General features: G+C 45.2%; 1 long non-coding RNA gene across 1 annotated transcript; it reads right to left on the bottom strand.

Annotated features, from left to right (window-relative positions):
• Positions 1-1,008: 1,008 nt before the first annotated feature.
• Positions 1,009-3,404, bottom strand: LOC306942071. The gene is made up of 3 exons (XR_013792234.1): positions 2,850-3,404; positions 2,538-2,596; positions 1,009-1,242 (listed from the first exon to the last, which is right to left on the bottom strand). It is a non-coding gene; the product is annotated as an uncharacterized lncRNA (long non-coding RNA).
• Between the last annotated feature and the right edge of the window lie 11,726 nt (positions 3,405-15,130).

The raw sequence follows: 15,130 nt of genomic DNA, 5'->3' as shown, positions 1-15,130 counted from the left end.
TTCACCACCGCAGATATCTTCCAGTTCGACCGCAATCTAATGGAAGAATTGACCGGATCATCATCATCGAAGCAGAACAGAGGTATGTCGTAATAAACTAAAGCTACGACCACATGCATTTCCTTTCAAAATACATGGTTGTTGTTACACGTGGTTGTTGTTGTGATGTCTATAAATGAATTTGACATGCCGAGTGTCTCTGATGCTTACAGCTAAAGACCTTTTTTGCTGTTTGTAACTGGAACACCCTCCACATAAACACCACCATTTTTCCTAGCTCTGGTCCATAGCCCTGCAGAAGGCTATGGACCAGAGCTACATTTTTCCATATCAAGCTTCAAACTACAAACCAAACATAAAAGCATTTACAACCGGGAAAGCATCTGTATTAGCATTGGCTATTCAAAAATAGCAGATATACAAGCTCAGTGCGTCACTTGGTGCCGTGCTGCGAGCTTGTATACATTTGCAAAAATGAAAAACCTTATATTGTTTACCATATTGTCTCATGATTGGTCAGATAGGCCCATAATTGCATAATACTTTATTTGATGCAGGAGCTGAGGTCTCGGTGGCTGTCTTCGACTCAAGAGATGAAGAAGTGGCTTTCAAGGAACTCCCATGAAGTATACAGTATATTATATAGATACAATTTACTTTGTATGTTGCTGTTGTACACAATCTGGATTGATAAATCAATGTACTACTCTACTCCTAAGCCTTTACCAATATTGTCGTGCTTTTACTGAAGTACATTTTAAATTCTGGACTTTTACTTGTAACAGAGTATTTCTATATAGCAATATTGATACTTTTTCTTCTGGGATTCTGATTTTTGTAATCTGAGTAGAGGACAGACTTTGCCTGTGTGGCCTTGTTTTTTAAACCTTATGTTACAGTACAATAAAACACATTCACTTATTCACTTATTTCCATTGTGGTCTTGTTTGCATTCAGATGTGAATGAGTATTAGGAATTGGTCAAAATGTATAAATACCATACGCCTACATGAGATAAAATAAAACAAACTTGTCATCAAATCAACTATCTTTTAATAGTACTGATTTACATAAATCTACAGATATATATAAAAACAGGGGTCTATGGTTGAACTGGAAACTAACAAACTAGATGTTCTATAGTCAGAGGTCACTGAGGCAGGTGGTTTTTCAGGCTTTCTGCATGATGACACATCACTGGAGCTGCTTCTGGCCGAGACAGGACAGGAGCAGACGCACATGCTGTGGTGAGAGAAGACGTAGAGTCAGTAATGGTGAAAGCACTCAAGGATTACTGGAATGGACGATTGAGTGTGTAGGCTATGTACAGTATGTTTCTTTACTGATCAAATTAGTAGGTAGGCTACAACTGAGTATCACATATCAATCATAATAATAAGCAGACTTGGCAACCTGACTGTAGAAAGTAACAGTACAGTAAATAACTTGGGGGTCATTATTCTGAATTGAATTTTAATTCACACAATCATGTTACCAAGATTGCCTTTTTCACCTTTACAAATATTGTATGAATCAGAGCCTGTCAGTCATTAGATGATGCAAAAACACTGATCCACGCCGTTGTTTTTTCTGGGCTTGATTACTGCAATGCACTTTATTCTGGACTGCCAAAGAAAACTACTGACAGATTACAACTTGCGGCAGCCAGAGTTTTAACTAAAACTAAGAGTGTCACGGCATTGGCTTCCGGTTGTTTTTAGGATTGATTTTACAATTATTGGTCTGCATCTGTGACCTTCCGACCTACATGACTGCCTGCCTAGATATGTCCCAAACCACCCCCTCAGGTCCTCACAGCTGGCTTGCTCGATGTGCCTAACAAATGGCAACAAAAAAACACAGTGAAGCAGTTTTCAGCTTCTACGGGCCGACGGCGACACGGCGTGGAACAAACTCCCACTGTACCTTTGACAGGCAGTCTCTAGACATTTTAAATACACTCTTGCTTTTAGATTTATTCATGTCCTCACTATTGCATTACTGCCATTTCAATGTTTTATGCCTTGCGTTTTTTTTTTCACCATTGCTCTGTAAAGCACTTTGAGCTGCATTGCATGTCATGAAAGGTGCGATACAAATAGTTTTATTATTATTCAGTGCAAGGAACTTTGCTTGTGTAATTTGTACAATGTTGTCATCAGTTTTATAGTTTGTTGATTACTTTTGATGCAGTAATCTTTTTTTTTTCTTTTGAGATATTACAAAAGGTTAAAAGTCAATTCACCGTCATCTAGTGTGATTTACAGATACAATTCAATACTACAGTGTGAAACCGTCTGTGTGAGACACAGTAGGCCTATAGTATAAAATAAATGACAGTATATTTACTACATTTTACAGGACTTTGGTTGACCACTGACTGGTCTTTGTAAAAGCATATATAAATATATGAACCTTTATTGAAAATGATATGCCCTTGAGACGTGTCATCTAGTTTTCTAGGGGGTCAAACAAAATACAGCAAATACAGTAATGTGCTTTATGTATAAAGTTTGAGTTGAGTATGTATGGCTCACCATCAGTCCATCAAAGACATCTTCAGCTTCATCAGCCTTCTGTACCCATCTGGGCTGACCTAATGGACACAGGTATAACACTTGAATGTTTACATTGCTAGCCCTGAAACATACGAGCCCATGGCTAACATTGCTTCAGATGGCATGCCATACAGTTTTGAATTGAATTAATGAATAGTTGAACGAATAGAATATGTTTGGACCGAAAAGTTGTAGGCTGAAGCCGTGCCTAGCCTCTGACACTTTATGTAAACAATACGGTGTGGCGACACACACGTACACAAATAAGCTGTAAATACATTGAACACTTACTTCAATCTGAATGTCCCTCTTCGTCCATCGGGCTTCGGTTGCAACTTCCAGTTTATTTAGGCATCCTGAACGCAGGTTCCCAGTAACACAGTCAACAAACACTATCTGGGCAGAAAAAAACTTTTCCTGGGCAGAAAGGTTTGCATGTGCGACGCACTGGACCAGGGAAAGCTACTAGCTAGGTCGCTCCAGCAGGCAACAGTCCACACATCCAAATGCAGCAACTAGCAGCTGCTCTTGTCCCCGTCACTGCATTTCTTCCTCCGTATATTTCTGGTTCATATAACGACCCTAACGCAGATTCTGCCATTATGTGTAAGGGAAAAATCCCCTGGAGCAGCCATACTGACTCGTTGTTTTCGTTTGTTGTTGTGTAGACAGGGGTGTCCTTCGCGGCTAGGCTAGCTACGGCAAGCCTACCTGTCCATTGTCCCTGTAGTTTCTGAAAGCCTACCGAGTGTCCACCACCTACGTCATTTTTGGACAAATACGTACATGGTGGACAGCTTTGGAAGTGCGCCCACGGAGCTACAGAACACCAATGATAATAAACGGGCGCATTTTAGCATATATGCTAATGATTAAAAACACACAGACTAGGTTGAATAGTGGCGAAGTGGTCCTTTAAGACACGCATAATACTGCCCTTAGACTTCTGCTGCCAAGTGATTTCTTACCAATCTATCTATCTATAAATGCACCAAGTCTCTGTTTGTATGCATGGACTCCATATTTGGGCATGCCAGCCTGACAAAGAACTCCATATATGGGCATAAAAGGGACACATACATAACTAGAAATGCACTCTGTCGAGGTGCCAACTTGCGCCTTGGCTTTCACACAAATAGGCCATACATGGCCTACTTGTGCGCAAGCAGAGCGCGCAAGTACTGCTACTAACTAATGTCTATTACAACTGCTGTCCTAAACCCGACGCTTATACCAACCTTGAAATGTACCTTAGTTACGTCACCATCAATAGCCAATAAGGGACCACCATTCTTACCCCGACATACACATACCCAGCCGGTCACGAAACGTACCTTAGTTACGCCATCAAGAATGGTGGTCCCTTATTGGCCGGTGGACAACGCCGACATACTGTACGGTGGACAACACCGTCATACATACCCAGCCGATCGCAGTACTTGCTCGCTCTAGTAGTAGAGTAATAACTGGGTGGGGCATGCATTTCCAACTTGCATCATTCCAAGTATGGCCAGTGTCCAATGGGCACCACTCTAGTCTATACAATTTGAAACAGTTTGATTATAATAATACAGATGCCTGGTACTGTACTGTACTTAAGTAAAATGTTGAGGTTTTTGTACATTTATTTGAAAACTTTAGTTAGTTTGTAGATTTTTTTTATTATTACAAAACATACATTAATCACTTCAGCCCATATACATTTCAGCCATTTGAAAATAGCAGATCTTATAATGAGTCAAAGATGTGGGACTGGAGTAGCTGGGATGAGGGTGTGGCGGAGAAGATTATTTGCATGCACAGCGCCCCCACCACATCAGGACATTGAGGTACTGCAGCTAATACCACTTTAGAAGCCAGACAGAAATGACATGGACTGGTTGTATCAGAGTGGTGATTTAGGCTCAAACCATTAGAAATACATTTGAGGGACATAAACACGATGATATTAAACGTTAAAAACAGTTTAAAAATGCATGTTGTAGTTCCTTTAAAGGACCACTTCACCACTTTTCAACATCTCTTCATATAATTGGTCCTCACTAATGTTCATGATAAAACACCACCATTTTTTCCTACTCAGTCTGTGTCTCATAGGAGGGCTTTGGGCAGTTCGGACACCCGTCCACCAGTGACATCATCATTAGGAAGATTTTTTTTTTTTAAAGATTTGTTTTAAAATATATTTAGATTTTTATTATCGTGAGAACGATGGCTTCAACCTTTGCATTGCAACTTTTCAGGAAAAGAAAGCCTGCCGTTTCTATTAGCTTGGATTCACCATCGATGATGTCACTGGTGGACGGGTTTCTGAACTGCCCACAGCCTTCCTATGAGACACAGACTGAGTAGGAAAAAATGGTGGTATTTTATCATGAACATTAGTTAGGACCAATTATAGGAAGAGAAGTTGAAAAGTGTTGAAGTGGTCCTTTAAGTAATAAACTGCTTGTAACATTTCTCTATATCAGTGGTTCCCAAAAAAAATCATTCCAAGGACCCCCAAGTTGGCACTAATTAGCCCGCGGACCCCCATTTGAAAACATATGCAGGGACCCCCACAAGTGATTTTTACAGCTCTAGCAGTGATTCTAAATGTAAAGAACGCTCAGTTTGTCATGCATTAGTCTACAGACCCCCATTTAATGGCATTTATATCTCTGAGACCCCACTTGATATTGTAAAATCAATGTTAATTTAACTCTGAGAGTGTACAAATGGAACCAAACGGTTCCATTTGTACACTCTCAAAGTTACAGACCCATAAGGGCTCATTTGGTTCCAAACTATCATTTAGCATGGTGACCCCCTTGGAACTGCCTCAAGGACCCCTGGGGGTCCCCAGACCCCACTTTGGGAACCACTGCTCTACAGTATATGACTATATGCTGAAGCATGTGGAATGGGTCCGTGTTGAATAGAAACTGTCCACTCTAGGACATGTTTTGTCCAAACCCTCTCAGAATTAATATCGTATCTCTCTATTCAACATGGGCGTTCCAGCCCAATGTTCCCACTAACATATTGTCGACATACTCTAGACTGGCTCTGAAAGTTTGACCTTCTCAATATAGAATAGATAACATACAGTATGCGCTATTATTGTTGTTATTATTACAGCTTTATAGGACCGCACCACTCACTATGGATTATCACATTCTGATACCTAGAGAGAGAGAGAGAGAGAGAGAGAGAGAGAGAGAGAGAGAGAGAGAAGAGTGTGAAGAGAAGTGTCTCAGCTGCACGCAAACAAATTGTGTCCAAAATAACATGATTGTGGTAGGAGAAGAGAGAGAGAGAGGAATGGAGGTATAGGGAGAGTAGTTGTGGGCGTCAGACAGACAGATAGAGGGAGAGAGAGAGAGAGGGGAATGGAGGTAGGGAGAGTAGTTGTGGGCGTCAGACAGAGAGAGAGAGGGAGAGAGAGAGAGGGGAATGGAGGTAGGGAGAGTAGTTGTGGGCGTCAGACAGAGAGAGAGAGAGGGAGAGAGAGAGGGAGAGGGGAATGGAGGTAGGGAGAGTAGTTGTGGGCGTCAGACAGAAAGAGGGAGAGAGAGAGAGAGAGGGGAATGGAGGTAGGGAGAGTAGTTGTGGGCGTCAGACAGAGAGAGAGAGAATACCTAGACGACCTGGCATGGTGGACCACTGTTCACTATACAGAAAACGAGGACCACCCCTACCAGTTAAGATTATAAATCCAAACTTGGCGGGGGGGAGGGGGGGGGGGAGTGGGAAGGTAGGGCGGAGGGGGGAGGGGCGGGGGTGCTTGGAGGAATTGCAGGGCTATATTGGATGCGACCTCCCGGCTCTGGGAATATGATAAGCACTTATCTGTTTGCACTAACAGAGCAGATGCATTCTGGGTCTTCGTACTGTACACGCCGGAGAGCATTCATCTAGACAGTCAGTGTATATGCATCCATCCACCCAGTGCACGCACACACACACACACACACACACACACACACACACACACACACACACACACACACACGCACGCACACTGTTTACATCCACCAGAAATAATATCTCCGTACAATGGAAAGAAAGGCAGTATAAATATAAGTATCTGGGCGCCCCGGCGCCTCAACCCCGGCTCATCCTCGTACTTATAATTAGCTCTCTTGTTGCTGTTGTTTGTGGCACGGAGCCGACACAAAACAAGTGCTTCACGGGAGGAGGTATTTATCAACATTTCCATTTAGACCGCGGCCGGCGCGTACTACGCAACGCAAGGAAGAAAAGGAGGGGGGGGTGAGCGGAGGAAAAAGGGGGACGTATGAGCATCTCCTCCCGGTTCACAGACAAACTCCTTTAATTCGGCGAGGAAGCGAACGACGGGGGTGGGGGGGAGGCGGGCGGGAGGAGAGGGTGGGGGGGGTTCAGGAAGCTAGACGCTCGCTGCTAGACAAGCGTATCACGGATAGTGCTGGGCGGGCGGATAGGATATAGGATAACATAGAGGAGCTCATGACAACAGATCATCAGTAATTTTCAAAAGTACTGAGTTCCAGCGCGCGGCAGGCAGAGCGTTCAGCGGCGTTCAGGCAGGTCACAAAGTGTACTTGACAGGAAATATGCATACTGAGTGGATCCCACTCCGGCTTTTCATTTGCATTGTGTATTGATTTTTTTTCTCTCTCTCTCTTTTTTTCCCGGTCCCATTTAATACAATATTATGTGTGGGTCCGCGGCGGCTTTTAGGCGTCTCTGGAGTGGTGCTGCCTCCATCGCTGGGCTTAATGATAATTGCAGCGTGGTGGAAGGCAGCAAGCTCAGGTAGATTTCATCACAGGGGCCATCATCACCCTCTCTCTCTCTCTCTCTCTGTCTCTCGCCCACCTCCACTTCCATTCCCATGCCCCCCCAGCCCCCCCGTTTCTCACACACACACACACACACACACACACACACACACACACACACACACACACACACACACACACACACACCATTCACTTTCCCTTCACACAGTAGGGCAGTTTAGAGGCTCCGACAGAACCCGAATTACATGTTTTCGTAACATGTTTTTTTGGGACCCTTATGGTGTCTAGTTATGATTTCTTCTTGTTGCCCGGGGTCAACTAATGTCCCATGGGGGTTACTTTTTAACCCTTTCTTACACCTACCCCCAAAACGAACCATAGGATGGAGATAACAGAGAATGCCATAACTCTTGACGTAAACGACATATAGAGACAAATGGCCACATTCTTCTATATGATTTGGACCCAAGGAATTCATTAAAGTGGTTATTATTAAGATTCAAACACATCTTGACTCTATTTCAGGACAGAAACTGCAAAAAACGTTTAGTAGAGGCCCCAGGAAGGGTCCACTCCTCGATGACACCACTGTATAGACTACTGTGCTGCATAGACCGCTGTACTGCATACATAGACCATTGTACTTCATCTATAGACCTCATACATTGTGCACTGCGTCTATAGAGCGTCGCAGTCCCGCCCTCTTTCATGACGACGCCAGGCCCAGGAAATGAATCCCAATGCATTTTTCCCATAGACATTTCAAAAAGTATTTATTTAAAGACCTTTTAAGCGTTCTTTGTTTGGCCCAAAACATGTGTTTATTGTCATGATTTGTCACGACACGAGTTGGCTTTGTCCGTGGCGTAAACGTCTTTAAATAAATACTTTCTGAACACAACACAACACCAAATGCATTTATAAAGCACATTTGAAATGACCAGGTCACCCAAAGTGATGTACAGGTGGACCCCAGGAAGATTAGCTGCTGCTATGCACCAGCTAATGGGGATCCTAATAACACAGGAAGATCATGGACTGTCAGGCTCAGCTGTTGCTAAAGACCACACAGAAGGAATTGGTCTTTAATACAGATTGACAAATACCCATTGACTGGGCAGCTCTGATGGGGGCTAGGTGCAAGCTATTTCAGTCTGGGGGGCAGAGGCTGTAGTGCACCTGTAGACCACTTTAGTGCATCTGTAGACTACTCTAGTGCATCTGTAGACCACTCTAGTGCAGCTGAAGACCACTCTAGTGCATCTGTACACCACTCTAGTGCATCTGTAGACCACTGTAGTGCGTCTGTAGACCACTCTAGTGCATCTGTAGACCACTCTAGTGCGTCTGTAGACCACTCTAGTGCATCTGGAGACCACTGTAGTGCGTCTGTAGACCACTCTAGTGCATCTGTAGACCACTGTAGTGCATCTGTAGACCACTCTAGTGCATCTGTACACCACTCTAGTGCATCTGTACACCACTCTAGTGCATCTGTAGACCACTGTAGTGCATCTGTAGACCACTCTAGTGCATCTGTAGACCACTCTAGTGCATCTGTAGGTCACTGTACTATATCTATAGATAACTGTAGCGCATCTGTAGACGACTATACTGCATCTACTGAGCCTTCGCACTTTTGCAGCGACCCACTGGGGTCAAGCTGTTCTAGAGCCTCGGCCCCCCAGGCTGTGAAATAGCTTGCCCCTAGCCCCCTACACATCAGAGCTGCCCAGCAAGTGTAAAAACAGCCATTACAACGGCATCAAGGCCCACCAAAATACATTTTAGTCGACCAAATCAACTGTAAATGGTGCATTTATATAGCGCCTTTATCCAAGGCGCTTTACATTCACCCATTCACACACACATTCATACACCGATGGCAGCGGAAACCATGCAAGGCACCAACCAGCACATCGGGAGCAATTAGGGGTTCAGTGTCTTGCTCAAGGACACTTCGACACTAACTCGGGGGGAGCCCGGGTTAACTGGCAACCTTGCGGTTAGCATCCTGCCACTATACCCCTGAACCACCGCCGCCCCTGTAGATTTAGTCAACTAAAATCTTATGATATTTAGTCGACTGAAACTAGACACTAAAACACTAAAACATTCCAGGTGACTAAAATGTGACTATTCAAAAGACTATGACTAAAACTAAAATCAAAATGTGCTGTCAAAAACACGCCACACACAGCTGTGTGTTCTACAGTGTTAGACGGATGATAGGCTCTTGTTTTACTAGATGACTATTTCTATGCATTTGATGTATTACCTTGTGTTTTTCTTGCTCTCGTGTGCGTGTGCGTGTGTGTGTGTGTGTGTGTGCGTGTGTGTGTGTGTGGACATCATTTCGGCGGTGGGGTGAGGAAAGGGGAATAAATAAGCAGGCGTAGGGTCCTGTCAGGGCGATGTTATTGTCACCCTGGGTCTGCCTGCAGCATTATGAGCCCAGGAACATTGCCATATCCCTCACTGTCACACTCACGCACACACACTGCACGCACACACACTGCACGCACACATGCACTCGCGCACGCACGCACGCCTATGTGCATAGGGATCCAGGGCACCACCATGTTCTAGGTAAATTTGCTTTGCACCTAATTGAGTCGCGAGGCAATGTCTCTGTTCCCGCATCAAGGAATTTGAAAATGTTAGATTATTTCGCTGGAGGATTAAAGCTCATTTTCGGGCGTGTTGCGCATTAACCTATTAGGAATAGCCTCATCTGCATTGCTAATGCCCCTCCCCGCTGGCAGACAGCTGTCACTGACTGGCCCATGAAAAGAAGGAAAAAAGGAAAAAAAAACATGATGATGCAATCCTCGAATGAGTGATCCCCACAGCGATTAGTGGCAGTGAACTTCGCTGAGCCCGGCTGATAAGGCGGCAAGAAATTCCCAAGTTGCCAATAGCTCCGAAAAATTATCAGACTGTAAGGCAAAGGAGAAATTGTGCCTTCCGGCTCAGGGGGCTTCAATCCAGGGCCTGCCCAGATTGACATTATTTAAAGCTATGGAAATAGGGCTCTGGCTATCTGGAGGATTGCTAAAATAAGATTTTTTTTCTCTTCTTCCCCGGCAACATTTATGAATACGCTGACAGGAGAGGATAGGGGCAAAATATATTTATATATATATGTGTGTGTGTGTGTGTGTGTGTGTGTGTGTGTGTGTGTGTGTGTGTGTGTGTGTGTGTGTGTGTGTGTGTGTGTGTGTGTGTGTGTGTGTGTGTGTGTGTGTGTGTGTGTGTGTGTGTGTGTGTGTGTGTGTGTGTGTGTGTGTGTGTGCGCGCTCTACTGTGTGCATTCTCGAAAAAGCAATTTGAGGGTAATTTTGTGATTTTATGATCTAATCTGGATAAATAAATAAACAGATATGTGTGTGGACGGAAAAAGCCATATTGCTGTAATATTCTTAGAGGACCTCGGCCAAGCCTCATCGTCGAGAAGATACTTTAACCCATTCAGGACGGGAACCCCTTTTGGTGTTTCAAGCATTGTGTTATACTTTAGCTGTTGAAAAATAGCAGATCTACAAGCTCATAGCACGGCACCGAGTGCCGCGCTACGAGCTTGTAGATCTGCTATTTTTTAAAAGATCTTGTGGCGCAAATCTTTGAATATATATTCTTTCAGAGCGAACGTTTTTAACTCAAATCTTTGCTCATGGGGGGGTCCCTGGAAGAACACATTTTCAGATGGGGGTCCGCGGCCAAATGCAGATAATCCTGAGGGTCCTTGCCATGAAAAAGGTTGAGAACCACTGACATTATAGAAACATAGGTTTCTTCAGAAAACTGCTTTTAGAAGACAGAAACTGAATTTCAAAGACATTTCTTAAATTTTTAGAATCGGCCTCAGTCCTAAATAAGTTAACCAGAGGTGCAGTCCGTGTACAGTATGTGTATGTATGTGTACAGTATAAACCAAGTGCATTGTTTCATAACCTGATGCAGCAGAATCGAGGTGCAAAACTAAATCACTTCAATCCGGGTTTCCTGATTGGCAGTGTGCTGGGTGGGTGTGCTTCAACACACTGGGAAAAATGCAATATTCTGTGCACCGACTTCCATATTAGATTCTTAGAAGATTTTCTTATTTGCCGGTCCCGATAATAATAAAATGAAAATACGATGACGCTCTCTCTCTCGTTAGAAGAAGCACTGGTGCAGACAGATACACTGTACTACATCGCAGTGGCGATTGTTTTTTTTCCCTCCACGGTGGACGAACCTGTTTAGAATGCCGGGCGGCGGCATGCACTGGTGCTGAATGACATGATGATGATGGGCAGCCATTTTGCATAGCTGAACACCAGGGCTGCACGTTACGTATATAGGTATACTATAGGGCTATGTGGAAATGTATACAGGGTTGGAGAACTGTGTGTGTGTGTGTGTGTGTGTGTGTGTGTGTGTGTGTGTGTGTGTGTGTGTGTGTGTGTGTGTGTGTGTGTGTGTGTGTGTGTGTGTGTGTGTGTGTGTGTGTGTGTGTGTGTGTGTGTGTGGTGTGTGTGTGTGTGTGTGTGTTCGTACGTGCTGAGTTTGTCTTCAAGTGCGTATGTGTGTGCATGGATGAGTGAGAGTGATGTGTGTGTATGGGTGGGTGTGTGTGTAGGGGGGAGAGGGGAGGGGGGGCACTATTCCATCCTGAGTACCTATTGAAAATGAACACAAACATCAATCAGGGGCTGAACCCTCGTGTTCAGAACCTTGGAGGGTCATAACTGTAGTGGTCACGCACGCGTCGCTCTCCCAGGATGCATCTCTGCGCCGTTTTAATGACGTGCGGAATATTAATCCCGCCGCGTCTCTCTCTCTCTCTCTCTCTCTCTCACCTTTGTTTAAATGCTATGCAAATTAGTTGTGCGTGTGCGCGTGCCCGCCTGCCTGCCTGCCTGCCTGTGTGTGTGCGTGCGTGTCTCAGGGCTGCATGTGTGAATGCAACGTTTGGAACACTTCAGCAGGCCTAATGGATACAACTTCATTGGCCGTGGTCATTATCGCACGGCTGCTGAAGAGCGCAGTGACCTCACATTACTACAATAGATCTCCCCCTCCAATCATCTAAGGCCACTGGGCGCGGCGGGCATACTGTATATACCACCTCCGCCATAATACAATGTTTTTCGTTTTTTTTGTGGCTTTCGCCTTTATTTTATATATTTTATGGAGGGACAAACAGTAGGCTGACAGGAAATGGGGGGGGAAGACATGCAGTAAAGGCCGCCGGGATCGGGAGTCGAACCCGCGGCACACTGCCAGACTGGATTACCAGCCAAGGTGCCTGGACCGCTGAGCCATGGCCCAGGCACCTCCGCCATAATAAACACTGGGCGCGGCCAGCTTACTGTACCACAGTGGTTCCAAAACTTTTTCATGCAAGGACTCATGCAAATTGACACGGATCCCCCATTTGAAAAGATATTCCAGGGACCCCCATGAGAGAAGATTTGTACGGCTCTAGCAGTGATTTTCAACCTGTTTAATTTCAAGGACCCCCACTTTGACATGCATTAGTCTACGGACCCCCATTTAATGGCATTTCTATCTCTGGGAGACCCCCCCAGGGGTCCTTGAGGAACCACATCCGCCATAACACACACACACACACTGGGTGCGGTGCGTGTACCGTACCACATCCGCCATAACACACACACACACACACACACTGGGCGCGGTGCGCGTACCGTACCACATCCGCCATAACACACCAAGGTTGATTTTATTCAAACGTCATAATGAGACTTTTTTTTCCTCCTATATTCAGCTATTAGTGTAGATTTTCGTCTTACACACACATTAAATTCCCATTGACAACGAATGGACAATTTGTGTCTGAGCAAATCGACATGTTACGTCATGAATGATGATAAGAGCGCCTCTCACTTCACACGGGTGTGATTTTTTTATTTCTGAAGGAATAGCGGAGTCTGATCATAGTGGTGGCTGCGAGAGTTTGCATGAAAACAAAGAGCGGAAAAAAGCCTCCGATTTGCAACGCTAGCCATAATGAGACAGCGTTAGCATGCAGCGTTGGGATGTCTGTTCTAGCCTGAATGTGGTGGTGGAGACGCGTTTAGCACAAAGGCTAATCAGTGTTTGGGGGGGAGGGGGGGGGGGGCAGACGAGCAGCGGAGAATCCTCTGACCCTTCCCTGTTTGACTTAACTGCTGCATTTCTGCCCGCCCTGATCCCGGGGTCTTTGTGTACATTGTAATGAGTGCTGACATAATCCGGCAGGTTTTTTTTTTTTCTCTGATCCCCGTCACCCCCATCAGGCCTGCATGGGGTTTAGACTGTGACCTATAGGAGGACTGCCAGAGGGGGTAGAGAGAGAGATAGAGCCACCCCCATGAGGTACTTACATTTAGGGATGTTCTGACGCACTGTAACTAGTAGTAACTAGCTGGTAACCCAGTTGTAATCCTATTAATGGTACGTGAGGGGTGCTCTTGTCATCGTACAAATGTATTCATATTTGGCGGACATTTGACCTAATTTCTCCTTTCATTGTCAATGGCAAATATTGAGACGTGTGCAGGGACAACATTTACGTCATATTTGGCGGACATTTAACCTAATTTCTCCTTTCATTGTCGATGGCAAATGAAAAATCACACCTGTGTGAACTGAGTGGTGTAAGGTCTTATATAGACTGATCAACTGTGGTCTGACGTAATGTCTGACGTAATGAAATCACACCCGTGTGAACTGGGTGACCATAGCAACCATGCTCATTTTTTGGTACGAACAGACACGTAAACTAACAAAGCTGAAATCACACCCGGGTGAACTGGGTGACCATAGCAACCATGTTCATTTTTTGGTACGAACAGACAGACACGTAAACTAACAAAGCCAGTTGTAGGAGTGGTTTACACCACTCAAAATTGAGACGTGTGGGGACTAAAGCAGAGGCTAGCGACCCTCAAAGAAAAAGAAAGAAAATAGGCTAAATGTGACGCTGCAGGGCCGGGCCAGCCAGGACCGGGCCAGCCAGGGCTGGGACAGGACCGGGCCAGCCAGGGCTGGGACAGGGGGGAAGATCGGGGACAGGAAGCAATGGGGAGAAACATAGATGGTGAATTAAAAGCCTGTCCTTTAGGGGTACTCATTCATTTTGGAAGAAGAGAAGGGACATGTGGGAAAACAAAGGACAACTAAGAAAGAAAGAAAGAGAAAAAAGACATAGAAAGTAGGGAACAATGAGCACCATTGTGTCTGCTCGGCCTCAGCGGGGCGGATAACTACTGTCAAATATACACAAGGTTAACTCATTCAGCGAGCGTCCATCCATCCATCCGAGGGCTTGAAGGACGTGTTATTGGCAGAACGGGGTAATAAATGTACAGCAAAACGAGAGCGAGGAGGAGGCAACAGGAAGTGGGCGCCTTCGCCGCGGCGGCGTTTGTACCTAGAGGGTCGAGGGACACAAAAAAACCCGCACGGAGGCTCTCAATGCGCTTTTGTCTCGGGACAGCGGGTGTGTATACGCAGCAGAGTGCGCCGGTGGTCCCTGCCCTCGCCTCTCCTCTCCGTCAGAGAGAGAGAGAGAGAGAGAGAGGGGAAAGGTTTTTTTTTTTTTTTTTTTTTACACGGCGAGCATGAGCGGCTTAAAACCAGCCATTGTACGGAACAAGAGGGGAGTGACAGGGCCCATACAGACAGAAAGTGTTCTTTAGCCAAACAGGCCAGGATATGACTATTTAAGGGCCACGGGCGTGAATGGAAAATAGCCCCCATGAAGAATGGAGCCCGTTGTTGGGGAACATCGATACCAGCCTCCCCTCCTTCAAA

The sequence above is a fragment of the Electrona antarctica genome (assembly GCF_951216825.1).
Source record: "Electrona antarctica genome assembly, chromosome: 18".
Lineage (NCBI taxonomy): Eukaryota > Metazoa > Chordata > Actinopteri > Myctophiformes > Myctophidae > Electrona > Electrona antarctica.
This window is presented reverse-complemented; position numbering and strand designations above follow the sequence as displayed.